The following is a 15934-nucleotide window of genomic DNA, read 5'->3' as shown; positions in this document are numbered from 1 at the left end:
TAACCTTGTAGGTGTGCAGTTAATAACTTAAGCATAAATACAAGTAAGCAAAAACTTCCTTGTCTCGGCTTATTAGGTAATTTTCAGCCCATCATTAACTCAGTCAAGCCAAACGGATGTCTGTTGCATTCCTCCATGATTTCTGCCAAATCATATGTTTCAACCCTTAGTAATTTCAGCTGGAAGTCTATTTTAATCTTGCTTTTTATTTTTTTTTTAAATATACTCAGCACTCCACACTAATACCCCTGGGTCCTCAATCTCCACGGTCACTTCAGACAAAAAAAGTTAAAAAAAAAAAAAAAAAAAATTTCCCCTAAGTGTGTGGTTCTGTGAAGTTTTGTCAGCAAATCCTCATGTAACGGAAACCGCATGTGTAACTACAGCGGTACTTGCTGCCACGCAGGTGGGATGGGAACGCGAGGGCAGTTCTTGTTCCCTGGCCAGCGGGGAGGCATGGATGGTCTCCTCCATGACCTTGGGGCGGGCATTGCCACCTGTTGCCCTTTTTACACAAAAGCAGCCTGTGCCAGCCAGCAAGAGTGGGCGCTGAGCTCCGCGGGGAGAAGCGAACAGCGCCCAGGAGGGCAGTGAATCCCCCTGGCAGAGCAGTCTCGTTTAGAGTACACAACATGCTTGCGACTGGCAGGAGAACCCTGGGCTTCAAGCACTGTCAGCGCTGCTGAGAGCCCCTGCCTGATGGCCTCGCAAGTGTCTGCGGCCAGCACTGCTGTTACCATGGCCAGATACTCCAGGCAGCGCTGGCTGCTATTGCAGGGAGCATGGATTAAAATTGCTCTTTCAAATTGATCGGTTGTATGGTTTCTCTTTAAATGCCTTTGTAATATTAATTACCTTCAAAATACAAACAATGAATGGGGGATCAAATAGGAAAAGAAACTCTAAACTGTTTTTATATCTTAAAGTAAAATAATTGCTTTTAGTTTAGCTAATCTAAACTTAAGTTTGGCTTAATCAACTGAAATAATTTTTATTTAACGTTAAACTTTAAGTCTGAACTTAAAATCGTTGCTCTTTTCACCGGTCATATTGATCTATTAATTTCTTAGCTCCTGACTCTGTTTCTCTTTACAGCTAAGGAGAATATATATATGCTGCCATGCTGTCTTTGCGTTGTGGGGAAAAAAAAAAGGCATTACCTATATAGTGACCCAACTGCTGGGGTGTTTTGCCTATATATCAAAATTCAGGCTGGTCACTTGTTTTCAAAGGTGCTATATGGTTTTGTTGAGCACAGGTCCTAGCCACTGAGAAGCAGGGATTGTACTGGGTTGTTTGGTGGCATCTGGGACTCACTAGCCCATTCTAGAGGCTCCAGTTCCATTTCCTTAACTGATAACTTGAAGTTTGTTAGAGGCAAGGACCATCATCCTTATTGATGCTTACAACAAAAAGACTCAGGTCTCATAATGGCAATGAAAAAAATAGTATGGCGAGAGCCTGGTTAGGATTTTGAGGTGCTCACACGTTGCTCCAGGCAGAGGCTGGCCAGCGTTGGTCTGTGGGCAGCCTGCATGGCGCTTGCAGCCAGCGGAAACCTGTCTGTGTGTTCTGTAACATCCTGTAAGTGCCATCGTACTTCATTTTAGGGTCTTCACGCACTTTATAGATTCCAAATTTATGGTAGTGATTAAGAGACTCAGATCTCTTAATCTGAGTGATCTCTTAATGTGGTAGTGGTTAAAGCCTCAGAAATAAAGAAGAGATATAGTCATGTAAAGTTTGTACTATCATACACAGGTTATGCAACCTTGCACTAGGATCTGCTACTGCTTCATAGCAGAAAATATAAGGAAGGAACCTAATGTAGATATTTTGGGGATACAGAAAATTAGGGGGGGTTTGTGTCTAGTAAAAGTTTGTTGCTGCTAGATATTTCCAGGGAGAGATTTTGGAAAATCAGTTTTCTGAAGTAGCAATATGTAGGTGTCCATGAATGTTACATCAAAATAAAGCTAAGCACTTCAAATAATAATAATGTTTAATATCATTAAGCGGTTTGTTAACATGAAGTAGTACTGAAATATTCCTCCAGGCCCATCTCTATATAAGAAATACGAATTTCATTACCAGGATGCATAGTAAAAGATATCTTTCCAAAGATAAATGCCTACCTGTCACTTTAAACAGTGTTGGATGTAGCTGACTCGAGGAGGTTTGCATCTTAAAATATAAGAAAACAAAACAGAGAATAAACTTAGACCATTAAAATATCCCTTGACTTGTTCATGAAGCATGGCAGTGGGGATGGGCTGGGGAAGCACCAGGTCAGAAGTGATGGCTTGACCAGCTCGTGCTGTTCAGGAGTGGAATAGGGAAACTTCATTTCCAAGAACTACCGTCTCCCAACTCTAAAGCTTGCTTGGGTCCATGCACGATGGCAGGGTGCATGCTAGCCAGTGCTCACCAGCAGGGAAGCGGTGGTAATACCTCGTAGCTATTTTGTGTAGACAGCTGGATATACGCTCAACATGTAATTTCATTAATGGTGATTCCTGATAACATAGACATGGCCAAACCATGCTTATTTTCCACTTGTTAACACCATTTTACTAAGGAGAGGCACATTTAGCCTGTTTTTCACATCTGTTTCCTATGAACACAAGTTAACATAGGAAGGTTTGTTATTCACAGGCCAGACCTATTTGTTTTCCTGTGCAGCAACAACCCTGTGAATCACCCCATCGCAGTGCGGAGGGTGCAATTGTTTCCACCCATTTCCAGAGACAATACAGGTGATTTATGATGAAGGGCCACGACGGGTTGTTCTTTTAATCCCTGGACTGGCTTTTCTCCCAAATGAAGATGTCCTTTGCTGACGTATCTTGTTGTGGAATACTTTAATGGGCTGATCTTATCCACGTCCTACAATCCTACAAGCCTTTTATTAAAAATATTCCCAGGGCTCGTCTTCCCCACAGCGTTAACCTGTGTGTTGGCTTTAGCTCTCGCCCTGTCTGAACACAGCCTTGCACCGAAGCGTGAAGGAGTGTGCAACCTCAGTTTTGCAGCCAAGAAGGAGCATTAACTAAAGCCTGAGCTACCCCGGCTGCCAACCTGAGCTCCCCGCACTAGTCCCCCTTTCCCACAGGAGCCAAGCACTGGAGCAGGGCACTGGAGCGCTGTGCTTCAGCATCTTTTTGTGCTCGGTGGCTTACGTGAGTGGCTCCTGGGGATCTTCTCCCTCTGTTGAAGCTAGGCAGCTGATAACCTCCAAGGCCTGCTGGCCCATCGTCCTGGACTGGCATCTGCAGGCTCGCCTTGTCTGGCACTTGATGGGTTCAGGCAGATAAGGTGTGGGGCCATCCTTTCAAAAGCAGAGCTCTGTTTACACACGTGGTTTGAGCGTTGCGACATAGGTGTTCTATGAAAATGCACATGACAGAATTGATGTACGTATTCCAGTATGCAGATGTGTTTTGTAAGAAATAAGGTTCACTGGGGCTTTTTTGAATACTAGACACTAATTTAAAATCAGAGCATCAAAATCACTGTGTACAAGCTCTTTGGCTTTTGGAAAGGGCTTGGTCCTCATTAATTCTTTCCGTGTTCCCTTTCTGACCCCTGTAGGCACTAGCATTTAGTTGGAGGAGCCCAAATGAATCCTTGCAGCGCTGAAGCATGCTTTTTAGCTGGCAGATTTGGGAAGGTGAGCGTGCTCAACTGGAGATATCCTTTAAAAGCAGGTGTTCCTTGTCATAACATCAGGCCTGCTCCTGGGGCTGAACTTGTGCTTGTGCACCAATACCCGTTAGAAATAATTGCAAGGAGGTGTGGGTATGTGAAGAATGTGAAAACATGCTGTGCATTCGAAGGTCATTGCTGGCAAGGGATGTTCAATATGCCCTAGTCTGGCACTACTTGGGGCTCTGCTGTTCAGTTTTGTGGTAAATGTGTGCTGGTGAACTGTAAACTCTACCAAATAAAACAACTTGCTGTTTTCTGTCCGCCAGAAAATATTGCGCTCGGGATATGTTCCAGCAGCAGGGATGGTATTTTATTTTTTGACACAGACGCTTTGTTTCTTAGTTGGAGTTCAAACATAATAAATATTTAACTTCTGAGATTTCTTGCTCTGATTATCTCTGTGTAATATTTTACTTAATATTCAGTTAAGCAGATGGAACACTATTGTCAGTTTACATATTTCTGTAATATAGCTTTTTACATTGCAGCATCTGTTCTCAAGTAGATTTTAGAAGTAAAGCATGTAAACTTTATCTTTTTTTGTGTGATGCCTTTGACCCTCAAAAAGATAGCTATACGGAGGAACAGTGATTGGGGAAAATATTTTACAGGAGGAAAAGTGAACAAGTTGGCTTGTTCATATTGCGCTGGCAGAAAATAACCAGCAGAACATCCTTCTTATGTTTGTGGTTTTACTTACTTAAATAACTCTCAAATCTGAAAAGCTTTATGTTGATCATTTGGATGAAGCAAGTAGTAAACTTGCACACATGTACAGCTTGGAGGAAGAAGGGAGGGAAATGGAGCCTGTGAACCAAAGTTCAGAGGAAGAAAAGGGACTGGTGGCAGACGAACTGGCTTCAACACAATTTAATCCGCTGTTGCTTTATGCTGGTTTTTCCAGTCCCATGTAATTACATAGGTACCTTGTCATTTGAGGAAATAACGTTTTAATTAGCCTGACATAAGCAAGCTGAATCAGTTATGGCAAGGTTGTCTTCTTTTTACTGGACAGAATACTGTTTCCATAGGACTCCTCTATCTCCTTCGTATCTTCTGGTATTCAAACTCACACCCCAGTGCTGTGGGAAGGGCAGTTCTATGGGCTGAGTGTGAAGTAAATGGGCATTTTGTCCGTTCATACAGCTGCTGGTCATCAGAAGATCCCAAACCATAAGCTACATATTTATCTTCAAGGGGGTAGGGAGCAGGAGAAATATTTGATAAACAGAGACAGTAACAGAAAGTGGAAGGAATAGTAGGCATAACTAAAAAAATCCTTCCTGTATTTAAAAAAAACCACAAAATCCTCAGAACCCAACAAAGTCATTACATGTTTAAAAAAATGTAGTTCCTATTTAAGTTGGCTTTCTAGTTTTGTTTCTTTTTTTTTTTTTTTTTTTTTTTTTCCCAAAAATCTCTCTCTCTATATTTGTGTATGTATATATAATCATGTCTCGTTTCTGGTATGCAATAGAAGTTTTGCAAGTGTGTGTGTGTGTGGCGTTCCTATGCTTTTATACAGAGGATTTCGTAAACCTTTTATTTACCTGGTTAGGTATCTCAATGTTCAGAAGACCTGTATTTTATGGAACCCAATATATTAATTAATGATTTCCTTACTTCTATCTTTCTAAGCTGAAGAACTATTTAAGGTAACATGATGAGTGTGACCGAAGCATAGTTTAGGCTGGCTCTGCACAGACCTTTATCCAGAGCCCTGCCAGTGCCCCTCATTCATGACATCAATATGTTTCAGTTTGTGTTCCTTTTGTGCGTAAGGAAGACAGATGACTGTGGTCTTCAGGAATCCCCCTAAATAGATTTTTCTCTCTGACCTAGGGCAGAATTTCTTCTGGGGGGCTCTTACTTTTGGGATATTTGCTCTTGTGCCCAATATGATGTGTTGTTTCTTAGCTGAAAGTGCACCTGTATAATGACATAGACCTAGAAAAAAAATGGCGTAGAGATAACCAGATTCAGCTGTCCTCAATAAACCAGTTCATCTGTTGCAAGCCTACATTATCTTATGCTAGTCTCTTCTTCACACAGTACCTTTTTGTGCCAGCTCTAGGCGTCATATAACCTCAAAGAAACTTAGGTCACCACGTCACCACTGCCTTTCAATGTGTGGCAGGAATACCCCAGGTGACATGCAACCGAACACATGCCATGTATTTCTGTGAGAGTGGGGAGCACTGGTGTCGCTGCCAGGGCCCTGGGGCCACCTGTAGACTTTAATGGCCGTGAGCAGCCTTGCCTGGGACCCACACCCCTGCCCAGCGGTCCAGGGGCTCCACTTAAGCTCAGGCCTGGGCTATGCCATTCTTAGTCTTGTCCCTTGTTTTCCCAGCTTTCTGACTTGGTTCTCCTGGATGGAGCCTGGAGGGACATTGCAGGTAGCTTGTCTCCAGCCCTGTCTCCTGGATGAGCCCTAGACATGTGTCCCAGCCTTGTCTTCAGTCCTGGTGCTGGCTCCTGCTGCTCCCCACTGGGTCTCTGTGTGGACCCCAGCCCTGACTCGTTATCTCAATTTGCCGAGGGCTGTTGGCAGAACCGATCGGTGTCACCTATGCGGATGCCCTGGGATTGCTCCTCGGGGGAGAGCATTGCCTCTGCTGGAGTCACCCTCAGCTCCTTGCTCGCTCCCTGTTATGGAGTGACCCCACTGTCTGCTCCCGCTCCCTGGCATTTCCTATCTGGCCTTATATTCCCTTTCTCAAGTGTGTGAAACGGTGATGAATGCAAAACAAAAATTATTCCGTTTCCCACTAGGAGGAGGGTTGACAAGACGTAAGTAACTATGCCTGCTCCATGGACCTGGTAGCTCATGTTTTTTAATTGCAATATATACTAGACATTTTGAAGTGCTTATTTACATAATATTTCTTTGTTTTTCTTCTCTTGAGATTCCACACAAGTGTTAGCAGATGCAGATACAGTATGGTAGAAGGCTAGGCAGTCTGTTTTGTATAAAAATGATACGCTTAGGATGGCTCTCAGATGGTACACTTGGGATAACCCGATTCAGTAGGGTGATGTGCATGCCCTGTAAATCAAAATGAACACAGGTAAGTATTTTATTTTTTTTTTTCTGGCAGATGCTTAATTTACATTGTCAGTGATAGCCAATACATGAATATAAGAACAGTACTTCAATATCAGTATTATGGGGAAAAGCAAATGCTGGTGCTGAAAATTCTATAATATGCATACATTGCTGAAGCGGAAATCCTCTGTTTTGGGTAATCTATTTACAGGATAATTGCCCTGTTAGCGTAATGGTCCTGGAGAGAAGAGAGGTCCAAGAGAACTGGTTGATTTTTCAAGGACCACCTTCTCCAAGATCAACAGTTGTCCATCCCCATGTGCAGGAAGTCGAGCAGAGATCCTTCCCCTCTACTCAAGCACTGGTGAGGCCACACCTGGAGAGCTCTGTCCAGTCTGGGCTCCCCAGTACAAAAGAGACATGGACATACTGGAGGGAGTCTGGTGAAGGGCCATGGATATGGTAAAAGGACTGGAGCTTTTGTCACTTGAGGCAAGGCTGCGCAAGCTGGGATTGTTCAGCCTCAAGAAGGGAAAGCTTGGGGGCAGGGGGGATCCTGTTGGTATGTACAAATACCTATTTTGGGGGGGGGGGGGAATGAAGATGGAGGCAAACGCTTCTCAACGATGCCCAGTGAAAGGACATGAGGCAACGGACACAGACTGGCATATAGGGAATTGCCTTTAAACAAGAAAGCCAGAATCTCCTTTTGGATCTCTTTATTTACTTATTTGGTTTATCCGATGTACTTAAGGAGAGCAGATTTCCCTAGTGAAATGGGTTGAGAGCCTGTATGCCCTGTTTGCCGATAAAAAGAGTTGGTGGCATCTCAAAGATAATTAAAAATGTGTCTATAGTTGCTAAAGGACCCTAGCCCCCGCTGATCCACAGGAGCCCCAGGTTCCTTAGCTCCCCTGTGTGTGACAGTCCATTATTGTCCTTGTAGATTTTGTTTACGTACAGCTCCTACTTCCCTGCTGTCTGTGTATGTTTTCCTACATAGTTTGGTTGAGACTGGGTGCCTCTCTTCCCTGATCAGCTGGAAAAGAGCCAATTTCATTTCATGTTGTCCCTGGATGCATAATCTGGTGAGTGTCAAGTAGGAGTAGAGAGGTGATACATTAGTGGCATTAGTGAGATGCCTATTTAAATATTGCATAGCTGGGACTTCTGCGATTTCATGTTGACAGGATTCGTGAAGAGGTCTGTATGAGAGAGAGAAAGACTTTTTAGAAACCCTCTTTCCAGTGATACACAAGAGAAAATCAGTTCACTGAAGTTTCTCCGAGAGGGCCAAAACATGTGGTTTCTGGCCTTTAGAAGCCCAGATGTGGAGAAAGATGTGATAATGAAGGGTTAATTAGCACAGCAGATAAAATCATAATGAGTTTTGGTGGTTGGCAAATGGAACCTAGATGCAGTTCAGGACAAAAGATGAAGTCACCAGTGCCGGAGACGGTGTATTTCTACATCACTTGATTCCTTCATCCAAGACCCTGGCTGTAATGCAAAAATCACTTGGCAGAGCCTGGCTGTGCCTACACGAGCACAAAGTGTGGTGCAATAGGAACAAACCAGCAGAGCCCAACCGTGGCACAGCAGCTGATGTCCATGCTTGCCTGTGCTCTGGGGCTTTTACTGGGAACTAGCTCTAGCGGTGCTATGGACTCCATGCCCATTAGCAGCTGCAGCTGCAGTTAGTCAGATGCACTCCTGGATTATGCGCTTCCGCTTCCTTTCTTGAGAAAGGAATTTATTTTGCATTTCTGAGCCCCTCACGGTGTGAACCCAAGTGCAGTTAAGTGGGGACTATCAGCAGCTTCGCAAGTGCCCTCCTCCCTTCTGCTAAGAAGTGAATATAGGCTCGTTCCTTTGTTAAAAACTCTGTTTGGCAGGAAGTCTTACGCCTGGCGTCCTCCAGTATAAACTGAAGCATCAGAAAACAGTGGTTGCCTTTATGTAAAATAAAAGTACCTCCAATAACTTACAAAATATTTTATATATATATATATGTATATATACATGAGTGTGCATAGCCTTAAACCCTCCCCCCTTAAAATAGCCCCACTAATGCCCACGAAACACAGGCAAACTATGGCAACGCAGAGTGCGCAACCCAGTGGGACTTTGAGACGTAGGTTGATGATTTACAGGTCGAACGGGCTGATGAAGCACCCGGCCAAACCCAAAGCAGTTAGGAGAACTGCCGGAGGTGGCTGGCAGGGCCCCAGCCGCCCCTGCTTTACCGGGATGCACCTCAAACCCGCAGCAGCCCCCCCCCTCCCCCCCCAAAGCTCAGCGGCGGTGAACAGATGACTCCCCGCATTGCAACAAGGTCATCGGCCGCTGCCAACGCTTTCGTGCCGAAGCCTGCGTCCTCTCAGCCTGTTTATTCCGGAGGCCGGTGCCCGTCGCAGAGCCGTGAGAGAGGACCCCCCCTCTCAGGCTGGCCCCCCGCACCTGCCAGGTGCGGAGCGCGGCGCGCTGCTCCGCCGCCGCTCGTCCCGCCCCACCGTCCTTTCCCTCCAATTTGTGCCCGCGCGCGCGCCGTGTTCCCACCGGCGGGGTTGTACGAATTCCTGTGGCACCCGCCGACCGGCAGCCCGAGACACCCGAGCGATGCCCCGGGCGGCCGGGCAGCGGCCCGGGGAACCTCCCCCCCCCCCCCCTCCGGAGGCCGGCGGGGCCGGGCCGCCGCGGGCAGGGGCGGGGAGGGAGGCGCGGCGGCGGCGGCGGCGGGGCGGCCGGGGCCCTAGCGCCCGCCGGGCGGCGCGGGCGGGAGGCCGGGCGGGCGGAGGCGGAGAGGGAGGAGGAGGAGGAGGAGGAGGAGGAGGAGGAGGAGGAGGAGGAGGAGGAGGCGGGCTCGGCACACGCACACGCCGCTCCCGCCGTGCTGGGCTTAAATAGGGCGGCGCTGGGGGAGCCGCGCACAGCCGTGATCGTTGTTGCCGCCGCCGCCGGGAGGTGAGCGGGGTTCGGGAGGGGTGTCGCTGCTGCCGCTGCCGCCGCCGCCCGGGGGCGAGGGGCGAGGCCGCGGGGCCCGGCCCGGCCGCGCTGAGGGGCGGGCGGCGCCGCCGCAGGGCCGGGGGCTGTCAGGGACGCGCCGGCCGCAACCTGCCCGGCCGCCGCTGAGGCGGGCTGGTTCTGCCGGGGCCTGCCGGAGCCGCCGCCGCCGCCCGGCCTTTCGCCGCGGGGCTGGGGCGGCCTGCGCGGCCGCTGTCACCTGCGGGGCCGGGCGGTGGGCGCCGAGGGGCGGCGGGTGCCGGCGGGGGCGGTCCCGGTTCCGGTCGCGGTGCCGCCGCCGCTCCCCTCGGGCTGCCTCTCAGGGGCTGCGGGGTTTTTCCCTTCCGCCCCGCGGTGGGATCAGCGTGCCCTGGAGCCGGCTTGGCTTCCCCTCGGCACAAAAGCCCTCGGGAAGGCGCAGCAGCCGGCCGTCTCCGGCCTCCCCCCCGGCGCTGCGGCAGCCCCGGCTGGCAGGGCATTGTTCCGGCTCCGGCGCTGCCCTCTCCCCCGGCACGGCCCGGCCCGGCCCGGGGTAAACAACTGGGGCCGCAGGGTGGTCGCCCCGGCCGGCCCCCGCTGCCGGCGAAGCGACCCGCTGCGCCGGCCGGCAGCTCGGCAGAGCAGCAGGTAGCGGCAGGCTGGGGAGCGCAGTGCTGCGCGTTAACCCGAGGGGTTTCACGCTCGGTCGCTGGACCTTGTCTTCAAGTAGGTTGTGCTTGCGGGCATCAATGCAGCGTGTACTTGAAGCAGCTTTTTGAATGCAGCGTGTGCTTGAAGCAGCTTTTTTTTTTTTTTTTTAAAGCAGTTGAGAGCGCGTATGGAAATGTAGTGTGAGGCAAACTGGCCTAAAATGGAAGGTTGAGTGACTTTGACTTTGCAGGCCTCCCCTCTGCTGTTAGGTAGGACTTGCAGTGCTACAGCGCAGGGATTTAGCCTGGTTGTGCGATGCTTTTGTTCTAGGATGCATACACTTCGCTGCATGCACTTCTCGTTCCTGTTGAACAGGAATTGCAACACTTGAAGCCTTCTGAGTTTCCAAAGGGCATGTCTGTGAGCTGTCTGGGGTATTATAGACACCCTCTTGGACCTAGCAATCCATCTAAACAAATGCCTGGCTTGGGTTAGAGTCCAAGATATGATGGTCGGGTCCTGTGATGGGAAAGAGTGACATCTAAAGAAACTGCTGTTGAAATCCCATGGTTCTGTATCTGTACCTGGACCACGGAGCTTCATGTGGTGGTAACGGATTTGTTTCATCCGTGGTGCTTTACAGGGAACCATGTGGTCTCCTGAGCCTGCTCAGGAGTGTTTGTATTCGCCTCTGCTTTGGAATGTGCTTTCAAACTCACAAGCTGAGATCTCTCAGCTGAAGAGATTTGGATCAGATTTCTTGGATCAAGAAATTCTGAGTGTAAGAAGGCATTGAGTTTACTGAAAAAATACCTTTCTTTTCCTCTTGCAAAAATAGCAGTGTTAATAATGCAAAAACCAAAATACAAAGTTCCTAGTGGAACCATGCTGTTACTGCCTGATTCTTTAAAGACCAAGGATATCTAGCTTGCTCGTATCGGAATACGAATATGGCTGATGGGGGACATCTAAAGCTTGTAATTACAAGTAGCTGTTGTGCGTAGTGTACTCAATTCAAGGTCTTGAGCAAATGGCCTTAGCCTATTCTGAGGACTGCGTGAGTGTAATGAATTTAAAAAGTGGCTTCTAAATTTGGTAGATGCTGTTTTACAGCTACAAATCAGCCAACATGAGGCTGAAAGTAAGTCTTCAGTTCTTGAAAAGCAAAGCCACAAGTAGCCTTTTGCTTCAAGGGCCAGTACAAGGTTGGTATCGGTGGAAAAACAAAACCAGTAATTCAAAATGGAAGGAAAGACAACTTTGAAATAGTTATCTGGGTAAGTGACTCTCCTGTTTCTTGAGTAAAGTCTCTGTAGCTGCTTCTCCTACCTCATTGCTCTGCTAGAAATGAATGCTGCATGGGATTTTTTTGAGGCGTTAGAGGTGGGTTACACCTTCTCTGTCCTGGGTGTGTTGTTCTCCAGTGGGGAAGAGTAAACCATTTCTTCTCTCTCTCTTTCCCTTCCAAGAAGACAACACTTTGACTAATGTGAGCAATAGGAGGTAGTAGTAGGTTTTTGAGTTTTGTTTTTCTAAATCTTTGTAATACAGTTGATTGAAATGGGTAGACTCAAAAGGGCTAATGACACGAAATTTTTCAAATATGCAGCAGAGAGGGGAGAGAGTTTCTGGCCCAAGGGTATACATTGCATGGTAAGTTGGGCTTCCGGTAGTCTTGTGAATAGACTGCCTGCCATATCCTACTTCCCTGCTGTGATAAATTACAAGTTCAGATATGTTAAATATTTTGATATGGTAAATATAACCAGTGGCAACTCCCCAGAAATCCTCACAAATAAGAGGGAAGATGGTTTGTTCATTGGTAAATGGCTTTGCGTGAGAGTTTACAAGGCCATGTGGCTCAAGGTAGCACTGCTGTACAGCACTGACCTTTACAGGCGGTAGGCTGAACCCTGGCTGCAGATGAGGGGCTTGCATTTCTGCAGATCCTGCCTGACTCCTGAAACAAGGACACTTGGTAACACAAAGCTTCTGCTCTCTTGCTGCCTTTCATGTTGGGAGTTACTCATGTACAGACAGTAAAATATGATAGTAAAATACTATTTTTGGTTAGGATTTGAATCTTAGTAATACTGGTAGTTTGTCCAAAACTGACTGAAAACAGCTTGCATGGTTTTATAGAGATATAGAGGGAAAATGTTTGTTTTGTTTTTTGTAGTTGAACGGTTTAAGGCTTATAGCAGAAGTGCGTGATGTCCTGTTTGCAGAAGAGGATTTGTGGCTTTTTGTACGAATTATTGTTCTTAAGCCCAGAACTCTTAAGCTTTTTAGTTTCATGCTGTATGTGCCTTGTTTTGAAAACTTGGTCTCTGCAGTTGGGCTGCAGCCTGGTGAGGATGGATTAGTTTCCTAGGAAAGCTAGAAGATGGTTACTATCACTGACTCAGAGGAGAGATACATGGGTGCCTTAATACCTGAGGTCAAGAGTTTGCTTGACTCATCATACTTTCTTGTGAAGCTGGTGTTGGGAGGACACTCGGTGAACCAGTTGCTTCTTGTAAGTACTTACAGTCTCATAGTGTTAAGGGTTATGTTTTTTTAAGACAACTTTCTGAATGTAAACACTATCTAGTGTGATGCAATGTGGCTTAGTGTGCCAGACCCAGGTTGCCTTCTGCTAGACTTCAGGTGACAGAAGTATGAGTAAGAAACTCATTCTTGCAGAGTCTCAGGTGAGCACTTGAAGCATGTGTTAACTTGATGTTGCATACTGGGCTTTCTGAATAGTAGCCTTTTCCTGTGAGGAGTAGAATGAATAAGTTGGTATGACCTACTCAAGCTGTTAATGCTGCAGAAAAGCTGCTGGTTTGTAGCAATTTGCTTCTGCAGGGTGATTTTCTTCTGAATTGTATTTGGATTGAGTTTAAATTAACGGAGTAGTGCCATGATGTACTTGCAAATCAGAGTTGTAGGGATGCAATTCTAATGGATAGTAATTCAGGCTGCAAAATAGATATTTGTAAGCATCTTCTGTGGTCTTTGAAGATGAGAAACTGATAAGACTGTTTAGTAACACATTGCATGTGTATAGGCACAGATCAAAGGAAATTTAAATCGATCACTCATGAAGGTTTTAGTGGGAAGTATTGGTTTTCTTTTGTATACAGGGTTACCAAGTGCTCCTGGAGGACTGTAATTGCACAAAAGGCATTGAGCAGGTTCTTGTCATGTGGCTCAGCTCCTGAACTTGAATAAACTCCAGTGACCTCATTGGTGTGCACTCAGATTACTTGTTGGACATCATTAAGAGGCAAGAATCCAGGTTTTGTTCCATTTGATTGCAAGAGGACTGCAGCCAAAAGGCTGAGGACAGGGCTGTGACTTTCCTTGTAGATGAGGACAGAGCCTTGACACATCAGTAGCAGATGTATTGCTCCTTAAAGGTTGCAGCCAGAGTCTTAACTTCAGTTGCAGTTTATGAAGTAAATCACAATGGCCCAACCAGTGGGGCTGAATCCAGCTTGTAGGCTGCTTCCCTCTGGTCCTGCCTTGTCCCAAATGCAGGAATAGAAACTGAACCAGCAGAGGCAACGTGAACCCACTGCATGATGCCCTGTGGTTGTTCAGAGCCAGACTGGGGAGGCTGAAGTGGGGGTTAGAGGTGAATATAAAGTCCCAGACCTGCTAGTTTCTCTCTGTGCATGGGATGGGTTCCTCACTTACAGCTTTTTACTTCTTCCCTCTTTACTTTTGCAGGAAAGTCAATCTGTCAGTTCCTGCTTTAAAAGGAGGGTTCATAGCTCTGAAGCCTGGCTGGGTGATCCAGGTGATTCTGGGTAAGATGAGATATTAAGTTTTTTTTTAGTAGGGGGTGTGGGGGTGTAGGTGGAGGAAGAGGAGGGCAGAGTAGTGTAGACAGTTCAACAGTACTTGGTTTGTTCAGGAAAGTCCTTTGTGGCTAAGAAGAGACTGTCATGTCATGCATGGCATGACACGACAGGCTGCACCGCAGGAGACATCTTGCTGTCGTATTCATGTTATACAAAGCTTAAACTGAGGATTCTCCTTCAGGTCTCAATTACCTATGCTCCTGTGCTGTATCTTGAGGGTGGTTGTGGTTTCCTTGCTGGTTACAGTTTGGCTCTGTCACAGGTGCTTGCAAGACCTCTGTCCAGTTACTGCTGTGACTGCAGGGCAGGGAGAGGAAATCCTGGGATGACTTGCTTGCAGTGTTTGGAGATGCATGCTTAAGGTGTAGTATTACAACAGTCCATCCCTTTCCCCAGCTGTGCTGTCTTGTTTCCTTCTGGGAGCCAATCTGTTCATCCAGACAAGAGTTGATCTAGCCGAGAACTAGCATCAGAACTAACCCAGGAAAATGGTGTTTGCCAGCTCACCTCCCTAGTGTGACTGCACAGCAAATGAGTGCCTGGCCAGCACGGAGAGGGTTGTGGGAGCATGTATCTGGGACAGGTTGGACTGACTCAAATTTAAGCTGATTATAAATGCACTCTGAGATTAGGATTATGTATTTTATTCGGACAAAAGGATTTCTCTTGTTAATAGCCAAAGCTATTTGTTGCACCCTCTTTTATACTTAAGAAAGGAACTATAACATGATTCTGCACTTGCTCTTTCAAAGGATGAGTGGAGAAAGGCTTAACCAAAACAAGAGATTCGTGGGAGCTGTGCAGTTTAACCCGTAATAGTAAGAAAACAACAAACCGCAATGGCAAGTGGCTATCAGGATAACTCAAAGGTATATAGGTGGCTGATCCCCTGTTCCAGCGTATCATAGTGAAAACATCTTGGTGTCATATCGCTCATAAGAGATAGGCAACTTGTCTTGTAGCTGTCTCCTGCCTGCAAGGGTCTGTAGAAATAACACAGCTACTTCTTTTACACAATGTGTTGGACCTGCCTTTAAGGCAGGCCACTGCAGTGCTAGTGTGCCACTATCTAAATAGGAGGATAGAGAGGAAGAGAGGCCATTGCTACTTGGGGTTGTTTTCTTTGCAATACAGAAGCTGACGGCTGCTCTCGTGTTCTCTTCCATTGCACTCGAACGATGTCTGGCTATGGATAGACAATAGGCAGGCTGCTGCCCTCTGTAAATAGCCCATTGTACGCCGAGAGTAGGAGCAGCAAAGAACGGCGGAGTCCTGCCAACTTGGGTCGTTGCCTTGAGATACTGGTTCTGCTGTAAAGAATGAGTCTTGGGTGCTGCGGGGTGTGTGTGTGAGCAGAGAGAGCTGGCTTTGTCTGAGCTGTCCAGAACTCCTTAACCGAATTGATATGAGTTCGGAGGGATACTTTCATGGGCTGGATTTTGGGAACCGCTGTTCCTGTGGAGGTGGCCAGGACAGGTAATTATCTCTGAAGCAGTTTTGCCCTGTTATTAAAAGCACTTTCCTGTATCTGGTATTGTTTCTAAACTTAAAAGCAAACAAAGGTCTACTGGTTGCATTGAGGAAAAAGTGCTTTTGACCTCAAACGTTGCCCATGCTGCTCCAAGCTTTTTGCTACATGTAGCAACCTGAGTATCACAGACTGGTACTTACCTCATCCAGGATCTTCTTCCTT

General features: G+C 47.0%; 1 protein-coding gene across 2 annotated transcripts in view; it reads left to right on the top strand.

The window, feature by feature from the left end:
- The first annotated feature begins 9615 nt into the window (after positions 1 to 9615).
- Positions 9616 to 15934, top strand: part of ACSL1 (acyl-CoA synthetase long chain family member 1) — a 41077-nt gene continuing 34758 nt past the window's right edge. The window contains exons 1-2 of one of the 2 annotated variants that reach the window (XM_049796756.1): positions 9688 to 9721; positions 14108 to 14187. The gene's annotated coding sequence lies outside the window, so the exon portion shown is untranslated. Of the gene's footprint in view, positions 9722 to 14107; positions 14188 to 15934 lie in introns of both variants that reach the window. The other variant, XM_049796760.1, reaches the window with a different exon arrangement.

Source organism: Accipiter gentilis, chromosome 3 (assembly GCF_929443795.1).
Source record: "Accipiter gentilis chromosome 3, bAccGen1.1, whole genome shotgun sequence".
Lineage (NCBI taxonomy): Eukaryota > Metazoa > Chordata > Aves > Accipitriformes > Accipitridae > Astur > Astur gentilis.
This window is presented reverse-complemented; position numbering and strand designations above follow the sequence as displayed.